The following is a 13,068-nucleotide window of genomic DNA, read 5'->3' as shown; positions in this document are numbered from 1 at the left end:
GCTAATTCTACTGGGGGGTGGGGGGAATGGAAAAAATACTAGTCACCGTGGAATATATTATAATATCCCATGGCTAGTGGTTAATTATGGGAATATCTCAGTTTTATGAGACTCCTCCTATAGCACATAAAGTTACGGGGCTCCAATTTGACTATTTCAACCCCATAATCTACCTCTACCCACGGAATATCACTATTTATTCTATGGAGTAATTTCAAAGTAGATAACCATGTTGAAAACAAAGCCAACTGCGTTTTTGGCAGACGTTCCAATGAAGTTGCATAGTAGACATTCTTCAGCCTATTTCAGAATATTCCCGTGTCGTATTAGATAAAACAGATCACCAATCAAGTGATTTTAACTGACATCTAGACAACAAGAGATGCTTTGAAGGAGCTAGCGTATACCTATGATGGTCTTGTGTTATCATTTTTTTTACTTTAGAGAAAATTCTAATTTGTTATTCATCCTGAGTGAGGTATTTTCTCGTCATCTCATAGCCATGCATGTTGATGTCATTGTGAGAGGCACAAAGAAAGTGAGACTTTCCTTTGTGTGTGACTTCACCTATGCCAGTGCTAATTTTGGAGGGGAAGAGCTGGTGGGAACTTTTCTCTCTTCTCTTCTTTCCTTTTTTTCTTTTCCCTTTTGTGCAACTGTGTAAAAATCATTCAGAAGGTAAAGAGCTTTCATTTTCTTGTTAAAGACTACTCCATTGCAACAGGCCAATCACAATTCACGTGACTGATAGACTGTCTCTTTCCTATTGTATCTTTGGTGCATAAGCGTATGGTTTTATCATCCATTCCCCTCAGGTTGCAAATGCTTATCACAACTCATGTCCAAGCAGCAAACCTTCTCATAAGTAGATGCCTTTGGGGCATCACATATCAAGAGGGAAAGAGGGCACTAACAATACGGTGTGTTTCTTACCACGCCAGCTACCCAACTGTAAAGCGTATGAGACACCTGACTTTTGAGTACTTTAGCAGTCAGCTACAGAGTGACTTTCATCTCAGAAATCCTTTGCTTTGTAAAGTTCCTTCCATTCCATATCCTGGTCCTCTCTGGGAACTAGAGGACTAAGAATTCTACGAGTTCAATGCAAATCCACACTGGTATCCTGAGAATACGTGTAATTTTGGTTCAATGTGGAACTGTTTTGCCACCATCAGTGCTCTAAAATCAGCTGTTACCACAATATCCATGAAGTATTGATAGTAACAGCAACTTAACCTATTTCTGCAATAATTAATTAGAAGAGGATATTTTTATATACGTATACAAGCATATATATTTTGAGAAGTAACAAAGCACACTTATACTTCAGCTAACAAAATGGACTCAGTAACACTGTTGCTGGAGACCTGTTTCTAATAATTATTATGCACCACTAGCAGCAAAACATTGTTGCCTGCATCTCTCAGCTCCCTCACAAGGAGAAATATCTATACGCATGCAAGAGAAAAGTGAAAAATAATGAGATCAGAACTGGACTGTTAAAACAAGATCTGCATTGCCTTGTATGTTGAGGTTCACTTTATGTAATCTGAAGCGCTCATAGGCACTGACTTGTTCCTGAAACTATAACCTGCACATTATATAAAAACAAAGACAAGTTGTGAATATTGCCCATACAGTGAAATATTTACATTAGTTAACCCCACCTAACCGTAGACAACCAGTTAACATCATACTAGGAACTCAGAATGTGTCCATCAGATCTAATGATTCTATAATTATATCCAAGTTGTTCAAGATATTTCTTGTACTTTGTAGTTGCAAAGCTTCAGTGTGGTGGTATCTAGGAGATATATAGCCATATGATTTGTATCTAATACATTCTTTTTCTTTTTCTTTTTTTTTTTTTTTTTTAAAAAAAAAAGCCTATATAGTTGCTCAGGAGAAAGGGACATCACATGAAGTTAATAATTCCATATATTATGCGTGGTGGAATGACTAAGTACTTCACAAAACCGTGATGAGTATGAAATAGTTCCACATATGATTATCTCTCTACAGCAAAGTGCCCCCTTACACACTGGGTCAGCAGTTCCCAGCTGATCTCAGTCCATACCCACACAGTCAAGTGGACTCTACAGAGAGCTCTGCACAGCCACATCCCAGCACCTCCTCTCAAGCTAAAGAGCACTTTCTTGGCACAGACATGCAAACAGCAGAACTTTGCCTGCAGGCTGCACAGCTGTTGCCAATGATGCTACGGTCATTTGCAGGCAAAGCAAAGAAGTTTTGAATTGAAATTCTGGTAGGTTTGATTTGAATTTTTAAGTTGGCCCCAACACTCTCAGCATCCAGTCCTATGCTAATCTGTATCTGGCAGGAGGGTATCTTTAAATAACAGCTCTTGGTTTTAATTTGATAAAGAATGCCAGAGTTCAGCTCTACCATGCCCTCCCTTCTCTGCAGCAACTCTTCCTGCTCTTCATCCCACCCGTTCCCCTGGTGGGTGAGTGGGAGAGCAGCAGAAGAGGAGGAAAGGCATTGTAGAGGATGGCAAAGCTACTGCTGTAGGCAGGCCTTCAGCAGCAGCATTAAGAAAGCAAAGATTTCCCCTTGGAGAACCAAAATTCTTCTTCAAGACAATTTCTGATGACTATAAACTCTCAAGATACTGTTTATATAGTGTCTAGAGGAACTGGGCCTGTGATGATACAAAGGAGCAGATTTCATCTGACCCATTTGACAAAAGCTCCTTGACCCAGGAGCTATAGAAGACACTGTAGGTGTCTCCTCATTTAAAATATACACACCAAGTTGTAGCATTACCATGTCAAACGACTAACTTTGTTACATTGCAGTGTTGCGTAAAGGCCCCATTCAAGATCAAGGCTTCATTTTGCAGTTGTCAGATCTGGAAAAATCACTATTTTACATCCAAATACCCAACAGCCTAAGTAGACAGCAAAGAGAAAATGGAAATAACCTCCATTTTTTGTTTAAGGATATGAATCTTTTAGAGAGTGTCCAAAGTAGGGCAACAAAGACGGTGAAGGGTCTACAGGGCAAGACGTACAAGGATCAGCCGAGGTCCCTTGGTGTGTTTGGCCCCAAGCAGAAGAGGCTGAGGGGAGGCCTCATGGCGGCCTGCAGCTCCCTCACAAGTGGAGTGGGGACAGCAACAGGACCCGAGGGAACGGCATGGAGCTGGGACAGGGTAGGGTCAGGCTGGGTGTTAAGGAAAGGTTCTGCACTGAGAGAGCAGCTGGGCACTGGGACAGGCTTCCCTGGGCAGTGGTCACAGCACTGAGCCTGCCAGAGCTCAAGAAGCGATTGGACAACACTCTCAGACATACGGTCTGATTTTTGGGTGGTCCTGTGTGGAACCAAGAGTTGGACTCTATGATCCTTGTGGATCCCTTCCAACTCAGGATATTCTATGATTCCAGTATTTTCATTTGACTCAGGGCTTTATTTAATTCTGCAACATTACTTGTGGAAAAGCCATGAGCTAAACTCAACTGAGCACCGGTCATAACCATGGTCCACTGTGCTGCAGTGTCTTTTATCTAAAGGCTTCAGAGTACTCCTATCAGTCAATAGCATAACTGAAGTAAACAGAAAGAAAGAAAAAAGAAGTGCAAAGGAAGCAAAATTTGCTTCAAATTCAAAGCAAAACAAAAAAAAAGTCAGCCTCAAGCACTCAAACTTAGCTGATTTCTGTGCCAAACCACACACTATCCTACAGGTAATTTATCTCAGTACATGCAGTGAAATACATTAAGGCACAAGTTTGTAAGAAAACCTCAAAACATGCAGAACAAATTGCGGAAGTCTTGTTATGGAAATGTTATTCAGCTCTTTAGGCCCTCTCTTCCGTGAGCTGTGCACTTACATGAAGTTGACTGCATGGTTACATATTAAAGGTGCCATAGATGAAGATGTGAAAGTTATATTCTGACACTGCAAAAGATATTTATGACAACATGAATGGAATTATAACTTCATTTGATGTCTACAACACTCTCTGGTGTAATGGAGCCATGGTCTTAAGAATGCATCCATAACACGCAAGTCCAGATGAGGGTTATTTTGGTTTTGTTAAGAAACCTATCCCAACTTTTAATTGTTTCTGTACACATACGTCCAACACCTGCACACAAGACATTTATGTTGATTTTAATATGGCCAAAGTAAAAAATTCTCACCTCTCTGATCCACTCTGCATGCAGCTTCACTTCAGCTATACCCCATGGATACTGTATCTTCATACCACCGTATCATGCAGACATGTCGGGTAACTTTTTCACACTGTATTGATAGCAAAATACTCTGCTCATTGCATAGCTGAAAAATTTGGAAAAAATATTATTAGAATTCAAGAGCCTAAGAGAAGGAAAATATCTGTCCTTACTAATACAATCTCTAGCTTCAGAAAAAAAAATTGTGGTTATTTTACTTGCCAGCCCAGAAAACAATTGTCCAGAAGCCACTCCACAACTACCCCAGTGTCTGAATAGTTAAAGCCATCCTATCCCGGGCAGAGAGGAACTACATTGTTATAATGACTCTAGCCTGATATTAGGAACTTACCGTATCAATGCAATTTACTGAGATAGAGCTGATCTCCCTTTAAAGAAACATGGTGGAATTATCTATTTTTACTTTATCAGTTATGTTTTCTGAAGGCACTGCTCTTTTCTCAGGGCTTCGTTTTTCATCCCTTCTGTCACTGTAACCTAAATAACCTGTATTTCTTGTGGAACACATTGGTTCTAACGTCAGAAGTGTGCTGAGCACTGTAATTCCAGTGCCAGTGCTCAGTGGGAGCTGGGGACTCTTGGCAGTTCTTCTCACAGGCCCATTATGCTGCCTAACACATAGCTGTAGACTGTGAACTTCAGTGGTTTTCTTTTGCAGATAGCAAAGCATTGTTAAAGCCATAGGTAGGCAGTCACTGCGGTGGTTCTTCAATTCACAGGGAAGAGAATTCTCTGACCAAATGCCTTTGAACATTAAAGCAAAAAAATAATACGACTCCACTAATTTTAGTGTCATAAAGCCTTTGACCCTCTCTGTAAGACCAAGAGCAGACAACAATGTAACTGAAAAGAGTCTGGGTCTTTTTCAGCTCAGATGGCTTTGATGTTTGTATGCATTTGATATATTTAAGTATATTTAAAAGGCAGAGGATAAGATAACAGGGAGATGTTTTTTTCTTTCCTCCTGGTACTTAGCTTTCCTAGCTTTTAAAACTCCATAATCCCTCTCTCCAAATAGCAAATGAGGTAATGATTGCATCTTAACGTCACTGAAGCTGGGTCCTCTGGGTCTAATGCAGAAATTGTAACAGCTCAAAATAATAGGAATAACGCTCATTTCTTCTCATTCAACTTAAAATACATTTGCCTAAAGTTCCCCTTATGTTAAAAGAAGAGTTAGGCAGTCTAAGAGTAATTCACTGATTTATGATCTGAATTGCCCACCAGAGGTGGCTTTCTCGATAACTTATCTCAGGTGACTGCAGCTCCGACTTAAGATCCTCAGTTAAGTGCCTATATTTAGGTGGAAGCAATTTGGATCTATTCCTTGCCCCTCGTGTGGCATTTCTGCAATCTCATACAATGTAATTTTTTGTTGTACAATTATTCATCTGTCATTTCCTGTAGAGATATAATCAGTGGGTGTCACTTGTACTACAGTGCTTGCTTACACTATAATTTGGGTAAGAATAAAATTCTCCATACCAAGTCAACTGAAAGCAAAAAGGAAAAGCAATGAACTCAAGCACAAAGGGTTGCCTTCTTTTTGGCCCACAACCATGCCAGGTTTACGATGGCTGAAGAGTTTTGCCATCCAGTTACTTAAATGGCAGTGAGGAGTAGCCACAGCCTAGTCCCTAGTGAGGAAGGTTTGAACAAAGCCCCAGAGCAGTGCAGCAGTATGGTAAGGTATTTAATGAAAGAATAGAAGTAAAAAGAGCTCCTTGCAGATCTGGACTGGCTTCTGTCCAGTCAGCAGAGAAGTCTGGGGGATTCCCTTCAAAACTGTTGTTCTTTTGCTGTCAGTCCCCAAAGCAGACACTTAGATGCTTTTCTCTGGCACTATGTAAGACACCAAGAAAAAAAAAAAAAAATTCACCTTACACAGTCCCCCATGGACAACTGTATGAAAGGGCAGGACTACACTTCAGGACTAGCTGAAAAATAATCAGAGAACTAATAAATCTTAGGACTTTTAATGCTTTAACTTAATGAGCACGAGACACTTTTAGAGATGGGTAAACAGATAGAGACACTCCAGCCAAGTCAGATCAGCCTCTGCCAATCCTCCAGCACTAGGAGGGTTGGGTAATACAAAAAAAAAAAAATACAAAAAAAAATTGGGTTTACCTTTAAATGAGGTAAACCATCTTTCTCAAGCATCCTTTCACACTATGTGCCTGCTACTATAGCTCCCATGCCATCCACTGCAGAGTGAATTCCTGGGATATCAAAGAGGTACTCTTGGCATCTCTCCCTTCTGCTGGATTAAGTATGAATGACGCTTGTAGGACACATACAACAAAAGTCACCTTTACTGCAATAGCACAAGATAAATGGGATGATTTACCCATTACTACAAAAGACCAGGGCAAAAAGGGTCTAGGGTATGAGGTGACAGCTCTGTGCCCAGCCCACTAGCTTATATCCCTCTTGCTCTGTACTTGATGGATATTTTCTCCAAACTTTGGCTATTTGCTTGTCTGTTTATAAGCACAAAGCCGAAATAAGAAGCAATTCACCATTCCCACTGTCACTGTTCTTTGTGTTCATCCATGCTCCATGTCTCAGACACCTTCCATACTGTACAGATCATCATACTGTATTCCTCAGAGCGGTAACGTAAGACTGTAGCATGACTCACCCAACTGCATTTTCCTGCAACCTCTATCTGACCTGTCAAGGACCCACCATGCTCTACAGTATCGGATATTAGTGGGATCTCAGAAGGCCAGGATGAGTATAAGTGAAACCCCAGAAGCATCAGGATAAAACTAGAAGGGATCTTCCAGAGTTCTTTGCAATGTAGCACTTCCAGGAGCAACAGTTCTCAGCACTGCACTAAACACGTATTCAATAACACCTGTAGAGGTGATAATATACTGGATGAACTTAATTAGAGCTCCCGTATTTCCTCTAGAGGTACCAGTAGGTAGGCTGCCAACATACTGTCACCTCACTTCAAGAAGTAGTGCCTCTCAAAGGTGATATTCTCTGGGAGTGATGTTACTATGTTGGCCAGTTAGTTCTGGGAGAGGCGGTCACCACCGTCACTGGAGTGCCTTTACTGGGGGACACGGCTTCCTGGAGGAACCCAGGTCAACACGGTGGTGAGTAAATGTTGAAGAGGTAGGTTGGGTCGGAAGGCCTCTGCATATTCATGTAGCATACTAAATTCTGCTCTCGTTTGTGCCAGCATAAAGTCCATCAGTGTGAAATTACTCAGAAGACCTTCATAGCAACTTTCAAAGTACGCAGTAATATAAACATCAGGAAATTTTAATAAAGATACCTAGATCTAACAACATTTTTTAACTATTATATTAATGGCCTTAGAATATTGGGATAACTAAAACTGAGTTGTTATATAGGAATCTGTTAATTCTTTTACATGTTCTTCACATTTTCTCTCTCTTTTTCTCTTTCTCTCTTTCACTCTGTTTGTTAACATTTATTTGTTATTACTGTACGTTGCTTGCAACTTGTGTATGTTACAGACTGTCACTTTTTATTCTGTGAAGTTTTTCTCCAATTTCCATCAACCTGAGCTCCATGTTGGGCAGCCGAGGAGATTACAATACAGTTATTTAATGCAAAAGAACAAGGAATGTCACAGACTATAGGTAACTTCATTGAGGTTGTGACACAAAACCTGATGCAAGGTATTAATGCAAAGAGTAAGTACTCGGTATGACAATAGAACTACTTAGTTAAATTACTTTTTTTTTTTTTCCAGATAGTCTGCATGGAAAAAAAAATTAATTTTTTATTACTCTCCAGCAGAAAAATTCCCAAGCCTACCAATTTAGGATTTTTTTCACTGCCGTTTTGAAAACCAGTGATGCCCATATTGATGAATCATTACTCATTTTCAGAGGCTTAAATCCATATTGCCTATGCTGTTCTCTATGCTATACTTCCTTCCATAAGCCATCATTTCATCATCCTTTGTCTGTGGTTTAATACATCATCTTCTCCATAATTCTTTTTATAATTTAATGAAGTTATATCCCTTTCACTCTAAGGACCTGCTTTAACAACAACAAAAGTGAGCCCTTACCCATGGGATCCATGCTTCTTAATCCTGCATGAAGCTCTGGAGCCCATAAAAATTGATTTCTGTACCAAAGATGGTCTGGCACACAAGCTTAATTGTTATTTTGCTGAATCAGGTCCTGACCAAGGTATTTTGTTACAATCTCCCCCATTTACCCAACAATACTTTGAAAGAATGGTACAAAATAGCTGATAGACATCTCTGATCATTTTCTAGAGGGAGAATCACAGAACATGAAGTTTACTGCTTCTAAGCTTCTTCTAAATTGCTAGTAAATTCTACATTAACTCAGAAATCACTATAGCCATGTACTAATTCAAGAAAAAGCTTATTTTTCCCAGTCTGCAGTTTCTTTTCTTTCCAATTAGCTATTATGTCCTAAGCCTCCTTTAAAAAGTGAAGAGCACAGCAGAGTTTAGATGAAGTCTAGTATAAAAACAGGAAAGATTTATCCTGATGCAATTGATGAGTGGCCAATGAATACTAATGGCCAGTAAACACTATCCAGGCAACCATAAGAAAAACAACTTGATATAACTGGTGTGAAATTTGAATTAAGGAGACTCGAGAGAATAGGGAATTGAACTGTAAATACCAACTTTCTCACAACATCTCAGAGAGAAATGGAAGGATATAAAGTCAATGGGGACTTTGAGATGCTGAGAAGCTCTTAACCTCTATAGACCAGAGGAAATGTCTTTAGATGCTTGGATTCACACCCTTATCTTCATCATAATCATTTACGCAGCACGAGAAGTATCAGACAAAAACAATGATGCAAAAAGCAATGCAAAATCTTTGCATTTTCTCTAAAATAAAGACAGATGGGAAATTATCTGTCCTCCACCAGCAACTGCAGCAGCCCTTCACTTCACTTTGCACTTCCAGCTAAACATCTTGTAGCTGAGAAAAGCCAGAGCACAGCAGTTCTCCACCCTCACCTTGGCCATGCCACCTCTGTTCCTGTATCATTCTATCAGTAGCCTTAGAGACAGAGAAAACTATCCTGCCAAGAAAGTTTGCCATTGCCAGCACAGTATGACATGGCTAATGTTTGCCACATTAACAGCCCTTTTATATCATGAGAAAACTGAGAGGAAAGTGAAAAACAAGAGAGTAATTAACTTATTAAATGGACAACATACCGTTACTTCCAGCAGGGTTCCAGGTGCGTTAAAGGTCTCTGCTGTGAGGGACCTCAAGGACATCCCTCTTCATGAGAGACTTCAGGCAGCTACTGAATGTAGCCCTGCAGAGTAACAGGGGTTGAAAATAAGCAAAGACCCTCAAGCTGTGAATGAGAACCAAAACACACACAGTCAGGAGCAGGACTATCCACAGACTGTAATAATGGCAACGTCAAGTTTGGGACCAGGGTTATTAGAGCACAGCTGAGATCTAAACAAGCTGTAGATTCATTTTTAGCTGTACATGGGATGGTGGTATGGAGTTTAATTGTAGTCAGACATGGTCTCCCTAGTAGAAAGATCTTCATCTTTCACGCAGCTCCCTTTCTCAGTTTTGTCCCTGTTTTTGCACTCAATTGCTCTTACCTCCTTCCTGCTGGCCAACCCCTTCTCTTGGGGCAGGAGTGCAGACCCTTGAAGTCCTCTGAGTCTTTGTGGGATGGCAAACAGCTTCTCAGGGAAGTTGTAAGTGCCCAGCCTTGGTCCTTGTCTCTTTCAATCCTTAAACAAGGGTGGCTGGGAGGAAGAAAGTCTGTTTCTTTCTGGAAGAGATTGCCAGTGACCGAATGGGACCAGAGAAAACAGACCTTTGTTTACTATTTGCTGTGTTTCTGATCTGAGGGTGGGAAGGCCCCATCTTCTTTAGTACAATGCCAACAAACCTGATGCAGATCATGTAGCCAGTTAAGTAAAGCCAGTAAAGTCACTAGGACAGTCTGCAACTGCTTGCTATGACAAAAGAGAAGAGCCGTGCAGCATGCAGACAGTCTCTACTGCGCTTCTCCACAATAAGGAGAGTACACTGATGCAAAATCCAGAAGTTATTGTAAGTGTTGTTTTTCAGAATACCCCCAAGGCATTTTAATCATACTTTCTTACAAATGGAGGCAAAGAAAACAGGAAGGAAGATTAAAACCAAAAACAAACAAAAATCTATCAAGTGGAAACCACACAAACGAGGTAGTTGTGAAATGAACTACTCACCTGGGAGATCTGCTGAACACTTTTTTCAGCCTCTCAGCCAAGACTCTGCAGGAGAATGCTTAAAACTGGTGCAGTTACCTAGGTGTTCACAGATAGTATGATTATGGAGATGAGGTGCCATGCTGGGGGTCAGAAGATTTTGTAGATAACCTCTTAGATAGCAGTGGGCTAGTTACTTCACCACATGGTAGTTTTATCCATCTGTAAAAGAGGAAGGATAACATCAGCTATTCTTCGTGAAGCAGCGTACAATCTGAAGAAAAATGCTATATAAGCCTAGTTCAGATTCTGCTAGCAGGGACAGAACGACTCCTATGAATTTGGTGCCAAGCCTTAGAAGTTTTAAGCGTCTAGAAGTAGTCATCATTGGTATGGCCATGCTGGTAGTCACCAGACAGCAATTGTTTCGGTAGTTTTGCTTTATCTGGAGTTCTCTCAAAGCCAAGGTCAATCTTCAAAAGAGCAAACATGCAAATGGCAACTTAAGAAAGCAGCCTAATAATATAATTTAACTTCATCTTTAGACCTCATTCCTTAAATTGTTCAGCATGTAGATCTGCTAATGAAAAGAATGGAAACCTCTCACTGTTGACTGATGATACCAGTGATGTTTTCTTTATTTCCATAACAGCCTATTTACTTAGTAAATATTATATGAATATTGAAACTCACCTTCACAGAATTAGGTGCTGCAGGCAGTGGTTTGGAACACAACCACTCTACTTAACACCTACCAGCAACAGATGCAGTCTTCTGTGCTGGTAATTTCTCTGCTTCCTAAATATTCTGAATGTGCTTCTTGGAACATAGACCATGCATGGAATAGGCAAGGGATGTTAGTGTAATCCAGCTACTCAATCCTCTTTCTATCAGATAGAAATAAAATTGTAAAGTTGTGGATTTTCAACAACAGACATAGAGAAAAATTCACCCATGTTAAAGAACCCTGAGGAGGCTGCACAAACAAGTTGCAGCTCAGGTTGCTAGCGATGTGTAACACAGCTTAAGAAATAAATACCAAGGTCAACTTTCCTGTCATTTGACCAAAATGGAGCCTGAAAGCTGCTTCCAAAAGGACCGATGGCTGTTATCAGCAAGCAGCCTGACCCACAGCCACCCTGCTCAGAGGCATTTTGAGCTGCAGAAACAGACCAGCGCCCCTTCCATCACTCAGTTTAATCTGCAAACCCAAGCTCAGGTGTAGCAGTGGGAATCTCAGAGATGTCAGTGCCCAGCTGTGCTGCCACAGCTGCCTCTCATGTCAGGACTAGAGCCATCTGCTTGGAGCAGCAGAGGCTTATGAAGAAGCCCAGTTCTTTGCTCATCCCCAAACCCAGCTACATGGTTTTGAAAGCAGCAGCTCAGTACCTGCAATGTCGTGGTTTCCATGGCAGCTGTGCCAGGGTTTTGTGCCAAGAGTGGTTTTGAATTGCACTGTCACAAACAGAAAGCAATTGCAATTCATTGCAACCTTAAAATTTTAGTACCTTATTGAAATTAGCCTCTACAAACATTAAAATGCACCCATGGATTTTTTTTTATTATTATTATTGTTATTTATTGTTTTTAATGTATTGAGAGACCTGTTTATTTCATTGCTCACAAAACAAAATGCTACTACCTCTCCCTCTGGGGAAATAATTGGCTAATTCTACACAGAGCAGAAAGGAGGCAGAGGTTAGATTTGCAGAAAAGCCCGTTTTGGTAGTGACAATGATAACTAAATACAAATAAAGACATAGTATGCAATTACCAGTGCATAGATAGATGTGTAGTATGTGTCATATACATCTTTGTGTGTGCACGCGTGCAAAGCAACAAAAATAATCAGTATCATGTAGCATTAAGAACAAAACAGTACATAAATCTAGAAGAGGCACTGAGATTAACTTTATCTGTTGACTTTGTCTTTCCTTAAAGACTTACTTGCAGGATCACCCATTGCCTTACAGTGTCTAGGTAATAAGCATTGTGCAACCGAGGTGTAGGATGCTGCCTACAGTTAATGTGTCTCAGCATTTGTGAAACTCCAGAAAGCACATTTTGACTGTTTTTTCCTCCCTCCAACCAAAACACTCATATTGAGCTGTGCTATATTTCGAGTATATTCTCAATATACTAATTTGCACTTTAAAACCCTAAAATAAATCCTACACTAAATAGCACTTTAAGTTGTTTTTATAAACATCAAGCAAGTCACACAGAGAAAACATGCTATTCTCAGTCTATCCTCATGGGAATGTGTGGAGCAAAATGGGCAAATCTGACAACCTATTTTTATTATTTACAGCCAAGAGTAAATTTTACTCCATCTATTTTCCAAATTCATGGCCTGCTGTAGTGTTTTATATATGTAGTGTCCTGTGCTGGCATTGCAAATACCGTGTGTGTTTCAGAAGAGAACACCAGAAAATGGATTGGTTTTTGGTTTAGTTTTTGGTTTTTGTTTTGAATCCACATTCTGCTGTCTTATTTCCATACATAACGTACTCTGTGTGTCTGAAATGTGTACAGCCATTCTGCACGACCGATACTGGAAACAATAGAAAACACCCCGGGTAAATTCGGGGAAGGGAAGAGCAGGAATGTTCCCTTCAGGGAATATTGCACAAAGGTATAA

The 13,068-nt window shown here is 40.3% G+C and overlaps 1 protein-coding gene across 6 annotated transcripts in view; it reads left to right on the top strand.

Moving 5' to 3' along the window:
• Nucleotides 1–13,068, top strand: part of KCNC1 (potassium voltage-gated channel subfamily C member 1) — a 118,686-nt gene that overhangs the window by 85,639 nt on the left and 19,979 nt on the right. The gene's annotated exons all lie outside the window — the stretch shown is intronic.

The sequence above is a fragment of the Anas acuta genome, chromosome 5, assembly GCF_963932015.1.
Source record: "Anas acuta chromosome 5, bAnaAcu1.1, whole genome shotgun sequence".
NCBI lineage: Eukaryota > Metazoa > Chordata > Aves > Anseriformes > Anatidae > Anas > Anas acuta.
This window is presented reverse-complemented; position numbering and strand designations above follow the sequence as displayed.